Raw genomic sequence first — 9,795 nt, 5'->3', positions numbered from 1 at the left:
TAGAAGTAAAAACTCATGGTATAACAGTGTATTCACATTGAATACAAGTATATTTGATGCTGTTTACATATAGAAGTAAAAACTCATGGTATAACAGTGTATTCACATTGAATACAAGTATATTTGATGCTGTTTACATATAGAAGTAAAAACTCATGGTATAACAGTGTATTCACATTGAATACAAGTATATTTGATGCTGTTTACGTATAGAAGTAAAAACTCATGGTATAAAGGTGTTTTCACATTGAATACAAGTATATTTGATGCTGTTTACATATAGAAGTAAAAACTCATGGTATAACAGTGTATTCACATTGAATACAAGTATATTTGATGCTGTTTACATATAGAAGTAAAAACTCATGGTATAACAGTGTATTCACATTGAATACAAGTATATTCCATGCAGTTTACATATAGAAGTAAAAACTCATGGTATAACAGTGTATTCACATTGAATACAAGTATATTTGATGCTGTTTACATATAGAAGTAAAAACTCATGGTATAACAGTGTATTCACATTGAATACAAGTATATTCCATGCAGTTTACATATAGAAGTAAAAACTCATGGTATAAAGGTGTATTCACATTGAATACAAGTATATTTGATGCTGTTTACATATAGAAGTAAAAACTCATGGTATAACAGTGTATTCACATTGAATACAAGTATATTCCATGCAGTTTACATATAGAAGTAAAAACTCATGGTATAACAGTGTATTCACATTGAATACAAGTATATTCCATGCAGTTTACATATAGAAGTAAAAACTCATGGTATAACAGTGTATTCACATTGAATACAAGTATATTTGATGCTGTTTACATATAGAAGTAAAAACTCATGGTATAACAGTGTATTCACATTGAATACAAGTATATTCGATGCTGTTTACATATAGAAGTAAAAACTCATGGTATAACAGTGTATTCACATTGAATACAAGTATATTTGATGCTGTTTACATATAGAAGTAAAAACTCATGGTATAACAGTGTATTCACATTGAATACAAGTATATTTGATGCTGTTTACATATAGAAGTAAAAACTCATGGTATAACAGTGTATTCACATTGAATACAAGTATATTCCATGCTGTTTACATATAGAAGTAAAAACTCATGGTATAACAGTGTATTCACATTGAATACAAGTATATTTGATGCTGTTTACATATAGAAGTAAAAACTCATGGTATAACAGTGTATTCACATTGAATACAAGTATATTCCATGCAGTTTACGTATAGAAGTAAAAACTCATGGTATAAAAGTGTATTCACATTGAATACAAGTATATTTGATGCTGTTTACATATAGAAGTAAAAACTCATGGTATAACAGTGTATTCACATTGAATACAAGTATATTTGATGCAGTTTACATATAGAAGTAAAAACTCATGGTATAACAGTGTATTCACATTGAATACAAGTATATTCCATGCAGTTTACATATAGAAGTAAAAACTCATGGTATAACAGTGTATTCACATTGAATACAAGTATATTTGCATGCAGTTTACATATAGAAGTAAAAACTCATGGTATAACAGTGTATTCACATTGAATACAAGTATATTCCATGCAGTTTACATATAGAAGTAAAAACTCATGGTATAACAGTGTATTCACATTGAATACAAGTATATTCCATGCAGTTTACATATAGAAGTAAAAACTCATGGTATAACAGTGTATTCACATTGAATACAAGTATATTTGATGCTGTTTACATATAGAAGTAAAAACTCATGGTATAACAGTGTATTCACATTGAATACAAGTATATTCCATGCAGTTTACATATAGAAGTAAAAACTCATGGTATAACAGTGTATTCACATTGAATACAAGTATATTTGATGCTGTTTACATATAGAAGTAAAAACTCATGGTATAACAGTGTATTCACATTGAATACAAGTATATTCCATGCAGTTTACATATAGAAGTAAAAACTCATGGTATAAACAGTGTATTCACATTGAATACAAGTATATTTGATGCTGTTTACATATAGAAGTAAAAACTCATGGTATAACAGTGTATTCACATTGAATACAAGTATATTCCATGCAGTTTACATATAGAAGTAAAAACTCATGGTATAACAGTGTATTCACATTGAATACAAGTATATTTGATGCTGTTTACATATAGAAGTAAAAACTCATGGTATAACAGTGTATTCACATTGAATACAAGTATATTTGATGCTGTTTACATATAGAAGTAAAAACTCATGGTATAACAGTGTATTCACATTGAATACAAGTATATTCCATGCAGTTTACATATAGAAGTAAAAACTCATGGTATAACAGTGTATTCACATTGAATACAAGTATATTTGATGCTGTTTACATATAGAAGTAAAAACTCATGGTATAACAGTGTATTCACATTGAATACAAGTATATTCCATGCAGTTTACATATAGAAGTAAAAACTCATGGTATAAACAGTGTATTCACATTGAATACAAGTATATTTGATGCTGTTTACATATAGAAGTAAAAACTCATGGTATAACAGTGTATTCACATTGAATACAAGTATATTTGATGCTGTTTACATATAGAAGTAAAAACTCATGGTATAACAGTGTATTCACATTGAATACAAGTATATTCCATGCAGTTTACATATAGAAGTAAAAACTCATGGTATAACAGTGTATTCACATTGAATACAAGTATATTTGATGCTGTTTACATATAGAAGTAAAAACTCATGGTATAACAGTGTATTCACATTGAATACAAGTATATTTGATGCTGTTTACATATAGAAGTAAAAACTCATGGTATAACAGTGTATTCACATTGAATACAAGTATATTTGATGCTGTTTACATATAGAAGTAAAAACTCATGGTATAACAGTGTATTCACATTGAATACAAGTATATTTGATGCTGTTTACATATAGAAGTAAAAACTCATGGTATAACAGTGTATTCACATTGAATACAAGTATATTTGATGCTGTTTACATATAGAAGTAAAAACTCATGGTATAACAGTGTATTCACATTGAATACAAGTATATTTGATGCTGTTTACATATAGAAGTAAAAACTCATGGTATAACAGTGTATTCACATTGAATACAAGTATATTCCATGCAGTTTACATATAGAAGTAAAAACTCATGGTATAACAGTGTATTCACATTGAATACAAGTATATTTGATGCTGTTTACATATAGAAGTAAAAACTCATGGTATAACAGTGTATTCACATTGAATACAAGTATATTCCATGCAGTTTACATATAGAAGTAAAAACTCATGGTATAACAGTGTATTCACATTGAATACAAGTATATTTGATGCTGTTTACATATAGAAGTAAAAACTCATGGTATAACAGTGTATTCACATTGAATACAAGTATATTCGATGCAGTTTACATATAGAAGTAAAAACTCATGGTATAACAGTGTATTCACATTGAATACAAGTATATTCCATGCAGTTTACATATAGAAGTAAAAACTCATGGTATAAAGGTGTATTCACATTGAATACAAGTATATTTGATGCTGTTTACATATAGAAGTAAAAACTCATGGTATAACAGTGTATTCACATTGAATACAAGTATATTCCATGCAGTTTACATATAGAAGTAAAAACTCATGGTATAACAGTGTATTCACATTGAATACAAGTATATTTGATGCTGTTTACATATAGAAGTAAAAACTCATGGTATAACAGTGTATTCACATTGAATACAAGTATATTTGATGCTGTTTACATATAGAAGTAAAAACTCATGGTATAACAGTGTATTCACATTGAATACAAGTATATTCCATGCAGTTTACATATAGAAGTAAAAACTCATGGTATAACAGTGTATTCACATTGAATACAAGTATATTTGATGCTGTTTACATATAGAAGTAAAAACTCATGGTATAACAGTGTATTCACATTGAATACAAGTATATTCCATGCAGTTTACATATAGAAGTAAAAACTCATGGTATAAAAGTGTATTCACATTGAATACAAGTATATTTGATGCTGTTTACATATAGAAGTAAAAACTCATGGTATAACAGTGTATTCACATTGAATACAAGTATATTTGATGCTGTTTACATATAGAAGTAAAAACTCATGGTATAACAGTGTATTCACATTGAATACAAGTATATTCCATGCAGTTTACATATAGAAGTAAAAACTCATGGTATAACAGTGTATTCACATTGAATACAAGTATATTTGATGCTGTTTACATATAGAAGTAAAAACTCATGGTATAACAGTGTATTCACATTGAATACAAGTATATTTGATGCTGTTTACATATAGAAGTAAAAACTCATGGTATAACAGTGTATTCACATTGAATACAAGTATATTTGATGCTGTTTACATATAGAAGTAAAAACTCATGGTATAACAGTGTATTCACATTGAATACAAGTATATTTGATGCTGTTTACGTATAGAAGTAAAAACTCATGGTATAAAGGTGTATTCACATTGAATACAAGTATATTTGATGCTGTTTACATATAGAAGTAAAAACTCATGGTATAACAGTGTATTCACATTGAATACAAGTATATTTGATGCTGTTTACATATAGAAGTAAAAACTCATGGTATAACAGTGTATTCACATTGAATACAAGTATATTCCATGCAGTTTACATATAGAAGTAAAAACTCATGGTATAACAGTGTATTCACATTGAATACAAGTATATTTGATGCTGTTTACATATAGAAGTAAAAACTCATGGTATAACAGTGTATTCACATTGAATACAAGTATATTCCATGCAGTTTACATATAGAAGTAAAAACTCATGGTATAAAGGTGTTTTCACATTGAATACAAGTATATTTGATGCTGTTTACATATAGAAGTAAAAACTCATGGTATAACAGTGTATTCACATTGAATACAAGTATATTCCATGCAGTTTACATATAGAAGTAAAAACTCATGGTATAACAGTGTATTCACATTGAATACAAGTATATTCCATGCAGTTTACATATAGAAGTAAAAACTCATGGTATAACAGTGTATTCACATTGAATACAAGTATATTTGATGCTGTTTACATATAGAAGTAAAAACTCATGGTATAACAGTGTATTCACATTGAATACAAGTATATTTGATGCTGTTTACATATAGAAGTAAAAACTCATGGTATAACAGTGTATTCACATTGAATACAAGTATATTCCATGCAGTTTACATATAGAAGTAAAAACTCATGGTATAACAGTGTATTCACATTGAATACAAGTATATTTGATGCTGTTTACATATAGAAGTAAAAACTCATGGTATAACAGTGTATTCACATTGAATACAAGTATATTTGATGCTGTTTACATATAGAAGTAAAAACTCATGGTATAACAGTGTATTCACATTGAATACAAGTATATTCGATGCAGTTTACATATAGAAGTAAAAACTCATGGTATAACAGTGTATTCACATTGAATACAAGTATATTTGATGCTGTTTACATATATAAGTAAAAACTCATGGTATAACAGTGTATTCACATTGAATACAAGTATATTCCATGCAGTTTACGTATAGAAGTAAAAACTCATGGTATAACAGTGTATTCACATTGAATACAAGTATATTTGATGCTGTTTACATATAGAAAGTAAAAACTCATGGTATAACAGTGTATTCACATTGAATACAAGTATATTTGATGCTGTTTACATATATAAGTAAAAACTCATGGTATAACAGTGTATTTACATTGAATACAAGTATATTCCATGCAGTTTACATATAGAAGTAAAAACTCATGGTATAACAGTGTATTCACATTGAATACAAGTATATTCCATGCAGTTTACATATAGAAGTAAAAACTCATGGTATAACAGTGTATTCACATTGAATACAAGTATATTCCATGCAGTTTACGTATATAAAGTAAAAACTCATGGTATAACAGTGTATTCACATTGAATACAAGTATATTTGATGCTGTTTACATATAGAAGTAAAAACTCATGGTATAACAGTGTATTCACATTGAATACAAGTATATTCCATGCAGTTTACATATAGAAGTAAAAACTCATGGTATAACAGTGTATTCACATTGAATACAAAATACATAAAGTAAAACAATAACAGTATATTCACATTGAATACAAGTATGTTCTACCGTTTACATATAGAAGTAAAAACTCATGGTATAACAGTGTATTATACATTGAATACAAGTATATTCCATGCAGTTTACGTATAGAAGTAAAAACTCATGGTATAACAGTGTATTCACATTGAATACAAGTATATTTGATGCTGTTTACATATAGAAGTAAAAACTCATGGTATAACAGTGTATTCACATTGAATACAAGTATATTTGATGCTGTTTACATATAGAAGTAAAAACTCATGGTATAACAGTGTATTCACATTGAATACAAGTATATTTGATGCTGTTTGCATATAGAAGTAAAAACTCATGGTATAACAGTGTATTCACATTGAATACAAGGATATTCCACGCAGTTTACATATAGAAGTAAAAACTCATGGTATAACAGTGTATTCACATTGAATACAAGTATATTTGATGCTGTTTACATATAGAAGTAAAAACTCATGGTATAACAGTGTATTCACATTGAATACAAGTATATTCCATGCAGTTTACGTATAGAAGTAAAAACTCATGGTATAAAGGTGTTTTCACATTGAATACAAGTATATTTGATGCTGTTTACATATAGAAGTAAAAACTCATGGTATAACAGTGTATTCACATTGAATACAAGTATATTTGATGCTGTTTACATATATAAGTAAAAACTCATGGTATAACAGTGTATTCACATTGAATACAAGTATATTTGATGCTGTTTACATATATAAGTAAAAACTCATGGTATAACAGTGTATTCACATTGAATACAAGTATATTCCATGCAGTTTACGTATAGAAGTAAAAACTCATGGTATAAAGGTGTTTTCACATTGAATACAAGTATATTTGATGCTGTTTACATATATAAGTAAAAACTCATGGTATAACAGTGTATTCACATTGAATACAAGTATATTTGATGCTGTTTACATATATAAGTAAAAACTCATGGTATAACAGTGTATTTACATTGAATACAAGTATATTCCATGCAGTTTACATATAGAAGTAAAAACTCATGGTATAACAGTGTATTCACATTGAATACAAGTATATTTGATGCTGTTTACATATAGAAGTAAAAACTCATGGTATAACAGTGTATTCACATTGAATACAAGTATATTTGATGCTGTTTACATATAGAAGTAAAAACTCATGGTATAACAGTGTATTCACATTGAATACAAGTATATTCCATGCAGTTTACATATAGAAGTAAAAACTCATGGTATAACAGTGTATTCACATTGAATACAAGTATATTCCATGCAGTTTACATATAGAAGTAAAAACTCATGGTATAACAGTGTATTCACATTGAATACAAGTATATTTGATGCAGTTTACATATAGAAGTAAAAACTCATGGTATAACAGTGTATTCACATTGAATACAAGTATATTCCATGCTGTTTACATATAGAAGTAAAAACTCATGGTATAACAGTGTATTCACATTGAATACAAGTATATTTGATGCTGTTTACATATAGAAGTAAAAACTCATGGTATAACAGTGTATTCACATTGAATACAAGTATATTTGATGCTGTTTACATATAGAAGTAAAAACTCATGGTATAACAGTATATTCACATTGAATACAAGTATATTCCATGCAGTTTACATATAGAAGTAAAAACTCATGGTATAACAGTGTATTCACATTGAATACAAGTATATTTGATGCTGTTTACATATAGAAGTAAAAACTCATGGTATAACAGTGTATTCACATTGAATACAAGTATATTCCATGCAGTTTACATAAAGAAGTAAAAACTCATGGTATAACAGTGTATTCACATTGAATACAAGTATATTCCATGCAGTTTACATATAGACGTAAAAACTCATGGTATAACAGTGTATTCACCTTGAATACAAGTATATTTGATGCAGTATATATATAGAAGTAAAAACTCATGGTATAACAGTGTATTCACATTGAATACAAGTATATTTGATGCTGTTTACATATAGAAGTAAAAACTCATGGTATAACAGTGTATTCACATTGAATACAAGTATATTCGATGCTGTTTACATATAGAAGTAAAAACTCATGGTATAACAGTGTATTCACATTGAATACAAGTATATTTGATGCTGTTTACATATAGAAGTAAAAACTCATGGTATAACAGTGTATTCACATTGAATACAAGTATATTTGATGCTGTTTACATATAGAAGTAAAAACTCATGGTATAACAGTGTATTCACATTGAATACAAGTATATTCTATGCAGTTTACATATAGAAGTAAAAACTCATGGTATAACAGTGTATTCACATTGAATACAAGTATATTCCATGCAGTTTACATATAGAAGTAAAAACTCATGGTATAACAGTGTATTCACATTGAATACAAGTATATTTGATGCAGTTTACATATAGAAGTAAAAACTCATGGTATAACAGTGTATTCACATTGAATACAAGTATATTCCATGCTGTTTACATATAGAAGTAAAAACTCATGGTATAACAGTGTATTCACATTGAATACAAGTATATTTGATGCTGTTTACATATAGAAGTAAAAACTCATGGTATAACAGTGTATTCACATTGAATACAAGTATATTTGATGCTGTTTACATATAGAAGTAAAAACTCATGGTATAACAGTGTATTCACATTGAATACAAGTATATTCCATGCAGTTTACATATAAGAAGTAAAAACTCATGGTATAACAGTGTATTCACATTGAATACAAGTATATTTGATGCTGTTTACATATAGAAGTAAAAACTCATGGTATAACAGTGTATTCACATTGAATACAAGTATATTCCATGCAGTTTACATATAGAAGTAAAAACTCATGGTATAACAGTGTATTCACATTGAATACAAGTATATTCCATGCAGTTTACATATAGACGTAAAAACTCATGGTATAACAGTGTATTCACATTGAATACAAGTATATTTGATGCAGTTTACATATAGAAGTAAAAACTCATGGTATAACAGTGTATTCACATTGAATACAAGTATATTTGATGCTGTTTACATATAGAAGTAAAAACTCATGGTATAACAGTGTATTCACATTGAATACAAGTATATTCCATGCAGTTTACATATAGAAGTAAAAACTCATGGTATAACAGTGTATTCATATTGAATACAAGTATATTCCATGCAGTTTACATATAGAAGTAAAAACTCATGGTATAACAGTGTATTCACATTGAATACAAGTATATTTGATGCTGTTTACATATAGAAGTAAAAACTCATGGTATAACAGTGTATTCACATTGAATACAAGTATATTTGATGCTGTTTACATATAGAAGTAAAAACTCATGGTATAACAGTGTATTCACATTGAATACAAGTAATATTTGATGCTGTTTACATATAGAAGTAAAAACTCATGGTATAACAGTGTATTCACATTGAATACAAGTATATTTGATGCGTGTTTACATATAGAAGTAAAAACTCATGGTATAACAGTGTATTCACATTGAATACAAGTATATTTGATGCTGTTTACATATAGAAGTAAAAACTCATGGTATAACAGTGTATTCACATTGAATACAAGTATATTTGATGCTGTTTACATATAGAAGTAAAAAC

The sequence above is a fragment of the Daphnia magna genome, unplaced genomic scaffold (assembly GCF_020631705.1).
Source record: "Daphnia magna isolate NIES unplaced genomic scaffold, ASM2063170v1.1 Dm_contigs391, whole genome shotgun sequence".
In the NCBI taxonomy this organism is placed as follows: domain Eukaryota; kingdom Metazoa; phylum Arthropoda; class Branchiopoda; order Diplostraca; family Daphniidae; genus Daphnia; species Daphnia magna.
Note: the sequence above shows the minus strand (reverse complement) of the source record.